We start from the raw sequence: 5,063 nt of genomic DNA on the forward strand, positions 1-5,063 counted from the left end.
AAATGTGTATACCTCGGCTAACTTTAATTTTCTTATGTAATTGGTATTAATTTATTGACTAATTATTAATTTTATGCTATCACTCCCAGTTGTCTTATCTTAGTATCTAGTTGCTAATAGTATTAGCAACATTCATAATAATTCATAATTCATAAATGTATGTATATATTTAAGTCTTCTTTAGATTTATGCTCAGAGATTTATTTCTGTCATATTTGTATTTTGTTTTAATTATTTTTCTGCATCTTTATATACTCGTGCTAACTTTGCAATTGGCCACTGTGCTGCTAAGTTATTGCACGTAAATAAAAATGAATTAAATTGAATTGAATTATTATAGGCTGGAAGTCGAGGATGAGGTGGGCAGGGCATGTAGCACGAATGGAGACAAAAGGAATGCATATGGAATACTGGTGAGAAAGCTAGAAGGAAAGAGACCACTGGGAAGACCAAGGCGTTGATAGGTGAACAATAATAAAATGGATCGTAGAGAGATAGGTTGGGATGGTATGGATTGGATTGGTCTGGCTCAGGGACCAGTGGAGGGCTCTTGTGAACACGGTAATGAACCTTCGGGTTCCATAAAATGTTGGGAATTTCTTGAGTAGCTGCAGATTTGGCGGCTCCTCAAGAAGGGCTCAGCTACATCAGTAAGTAAATAAGTATTATGGGCAGGGCATGTAGCACGAATGGGGAGAAGAGGAATGCATATAGGATATTGGTTGTAAATCCAGAAGGATAGAGACCACTAGGATGACCAAGACGCAAGTGGATAGACAATACTAAAATGGATCTTAGAGAGATAGTGTGAGATTGTATGGATTGGATTGATCTGGCTGAGGATAGGGACCAGTGGAGGGTTCTTGTGAACAAGATAATGAACCTTATGCTGGGAAATTCTTGAGCGGCCGCACCACTGGCGATTTCTCAAGAAGGGCTCAGCTACATGGGTGAATGTATGGGTTATTATTATTATTGTTATTATGCAGACACTCTTACAAGGCTGATCACGTTATAATTATAATGTTGCACGGAGTCGTGATTATTCTTTCTCTCAGGCATAATTCAGTAAATATTGATCACGTGGTTGTGGATCTCAAAGTACGTAATCCGTAAGTTATATCACGCCCAATTTATTATATGAAACCTTTCCTTCAGAAAGTTTATAAAATTCGGTTTAACTTGATTTCTGTAAGATCTGAGGGTTTCACAGCGGCGACTATGAACAGTGCTGTCTTCTGGAATGTGGCGCCGTGTAGATCTTGTGTGAACCGACGTTCGTCTTCAGGGTAGAAAAATTCTCGAGCGATGAACCAGCGTGAGCAAGTGGTTGCATACCGTGTTCTTACCCGACTGTACGGTGACAGCATTAATCTAAAGAATTTTGCAGGTTCTTTCCACCTGTGGCAATTATGTAATGCTCCCGTACAGTTGCAGAAATTGCAGTTGTCAAACTGTTACAGCTCCCTCTCGGGCTGTACTTTGACATCAAGAACCCAGATAGTTTTAAAGTCTTGCTAAGCCCATAGTAACGTATAAAATATCATTTATGACGCTCTTAATTACGTAGTTTTCATCAGCATATATTTTTGCACAAAATCTGTACATCGTTTATCAACAGGTAATGAGGTTAATTTTCAAGAGTCTCCATTATCTCTGCACACAGAGAATAACAGCCTTAAATACTGTATGTATGCTGAAGGCTAGAATTGTGAAGCCACCGGACATAGCCCTTGCTAGAGAACGGCTTTCTAAACACCCCCGTTGCTAGGCAATGGCTCAGTAGTCGTCACGCAAGCAACAGTAGAAGAGCTGTTGGAAATGGTGTTTTTTGTGCGATCCGTGCCGAGTCTATATAATGAGGACCAGCTGCCACTACGGGAGAGTCATGAAACGGCAGTTAGAAGAGTAGGAGGTTGGTGCGAGATGGCCGCCAGCTTGCGAGGCCGTGGTTCCGGAAGCAGAGGACCATCCACTGTTGGAAGATGTTACCAGGCAGAGCAGTGAAGACCACGAATGAGAACACTAATCTGTGCGTGATAGTGATCTGTCAAGTGTAGTTAGGAGTTGTGTGTTGAAGTATCCAATAAATCCTATTACAAATCCAAACTCCGTCTATAGTCATTCACTAACTTCACAATATTAATGTTAATAGCAAAAGGGTGAAATGCTTATTCGTAGTTCGTGTGCAAATAGAACAAACGTTAAAAGTGACGTTTGAAGCTTTCATGGGCGTGAATATTATGATTACTGTCTTCCGGGATGTGATTCTGTGTAGTTTGTAAGGAGATACCAACGTTTCGGAGAAATCTGCTGCCTCTTTCTTCATGACTCCCTTGAAAAAAAGAGACATTTGGTCTCTCAGAAATGTCATTATCTGTCAACGAAACTATATAGTTTCACACTCCGCAAGATCTTAATTTTAATCTTAGAAATCATTATCATCAATAGCAAAACCCCCACATTTTAAGCCATAGACTTCTTTAGAAAATTATGCCAAATTTGTGTACTCCTGGCCAAGTTTAATATGACAAGTTGTGAATTAGACCAACCGCTTTTCACTACTTTGGATTTGGCAACAGTAATTCTTTTGCAGAGAAATTTCGTCAACCTTGCTTCAGAAAACCAACCTGGAGGACGAAGTGTCTATATTCATGGCCCCCAGTGACAGGTCGCAGTTACATTCCCAGGCACTAAGTTCCCTTTTCGTCTCCTTCTACGACTCGCAGGGCTACGGTGGAGTATTGTAACCCGCCTCCACTCAGCAAAATCATAGAAATAGCCCCTAAAACAGATAAACAAGCTCTAAGTCGGTCTTCGTATCTAATTATTCGAGTGATGAAAACGAACATAGTGTATGAAACATTGTGTGCGTAGAAATGTTACTCTAGCAACATTAAGAACACACACCGACTGGTGCCTTTTATTATAATTAGTTGCGCACTTATTCTCACATGAGTCTCCTCAGTCTCATATAAAGTATGTCAGTATATTGGTACGTCTCCATTCAAATATGAATACTGTGCTTTAGTCAGCATGTATTATTATTGTTCAGTATTGCATTACTAGTTTCTTTTCCATTCAATAAATCAGCTTTTTAATCAACGAAATTTTGTTCTTGTATTGTTAAACTTTTAGTAAAATACTTTTCTCAAAACTATTTTAATATCAGTTGAACGAATAACGGCAACTAATAGAATTGCTTATCAGAAGACATCTCTTGCAAATCAAAGGTTCTCGATATTTGATTGTAAAATCCCAGGTTTTGGTGCAAATTAAAGTCTAAATACTTGTATATTTATGTAAATCGTTTAAAATCTTATTTTAATCACTTGACTAGGACGGCAAATCTTTGTATTTAAATTTAAAATGTTGTTTCAGCATGACCACTCTGCCTGGTGTACAAGACAACCTCGTGTGTTTTTTATATTATGAAGGTTTCTGTTTCGTGTCCGAGCCGATGGCCAGTAGTCCTAACCTAGGATTATCAGATTCCGGAATTATGTTTTAAAATGGATTAAGGCAACTCGCTGACAGATTTCCCCCGAATTAACTTCACAATCATCTTTTCCTATCTCATTCTGTGTTACAAAACTTCAGTAGTTCATATGACATCTTAAAACAAACAAATAATCAACCAAACCACAAAGATCTTAGTCGGCTTATTATAATGTGATCATTTTAATTTGTGTATAGGAAATTCCAGAGAGGGTAAAAGAAAAATGTAAATAAACAATAAGAGCTGCAATTGATTCTCAGCTCGGAACTGGGGCTCACTCAGTCTCCTGTCAAACTGTTACTGGGGGGGGGGGTCTCTTTACACGGAGGTAAATCGGCCTGGCAAAATAGCTGCTAACGCACCTCCACCCTACGCTTAGGTTAAGAATGCGTAGAGCTATAATTCCCGAGGGGTCGGATTTCGAGTCCCAGTGGGGTCAAGAATTTTCTCTTCCCCTCATTGTCCAGATCAGTTCTGGGGCTCACCCAACTTCCTGTCCAATAGGTACAGGGGTTCTTTCCCCAGGGGTAAAGCGGCAGGGGCCTGAAGCTGACCACTCTCCTCCAGCTAGTGCCGAAGTAAAAAGAAATGTGGATCTATAAATCCACACCCCCAAGCGCTTTCACGGCGTAGTGCTTAATTAGTTAAGCACAGAGACAACTTTTCTTTACGTTTAGAGAGCTATACGTAGTTCCATTGCTCCCATACGTCTCCTTACAGTGGTGCTTAAGCGTAGGCACAAATTTATCTTTTGAATTGGCATGGCTCGGCCGTCAGGATTTCATTTGTGAACATATGTACCATGTGTATTTACGTACGACAAATTTTATAATGAAACACCTACACATTATATGTGTACATTATGTGAGCCTGGAGGACAATCTGTAGCGTAGTTGGTTCAGACACTATGCAACAAGCTTCAAGGTCATGGGTTCCATTCCCGATGAGGTGGGTATTTTTAAATTTACCTAATCCTTCAAGCCCCGCTATGGCCCTGGGATCGACTCAGCCTCTAACAGAAATGAGTACTAGGAATCTTCCTGGGGGTAATGGACGGCCAGGGCATAAGACTGACAACCTTACCGCCATCTGTACGCCGATTGTCTAGAGGAAATTTGGGAGCCTCGACATGTCACAACCCTATGGTCCTTCAAGGCCTGTTACAGGGATAGCTCTTTTTACCTTTTACATGATGTGAGCTGTACAGGTGGGTGTACTCCTCAGCATTTATGATACTTTCCAACAGTAATTAGGAGCTACCAAAGTAGCTGGTGGCATGCATTGTCTTCGCTCGCTCGGAAGCCGGGATCGTTGGTTCGAATCCCACTCAGGGCATGGATGTTTGTGTGCGTTTTTCTGTGTTTGTCTACAGGTAGAGGCCTTGCGACGAGCTGATCACCCGTCCAAGGAGTCCTACCGAATGTGTAAGATCTAGAAAAACCGAAGTGAACGGAGAAGTTCATGGAGGTAGGCCTAGGCCCACTGGGGCTGTGGTGCCAAGGAAAAAAAACTATGAACTCTAATTGGTCCTTCAGAGACTTTTTGTTTCATAATCATTGAAATA

General features: G+C 40.7%; 1 protein-coding gene across 1 annotated transcript in view; it reads left to right on the top strand.

Annotated features, from left to right (window-relative positions):
* Window positions 1–5,063, top strand: part of LOC111871108 — a 286,680-nt gene that overhangs the window by 263,833 nt on the left and 17,784 nt on the right. The gene's annotated exons all lie outside the window — the stretch shown is intronic.

Source organism: Cryptotermes secundus, unplaced genomic scaffold (genome assembly GCF_002891405.2).
Source record: "Cryptotermes secundus unplaced genomic scaffold, Csec_1.0 scaffold152, whole genome shotgun sequence".
NCBI lineage: Eukaryota > Metazoa > Arthropoda > Insecta > Blattodea > Kalotermitidae > Cryptotermes > Cryptotermes secundus.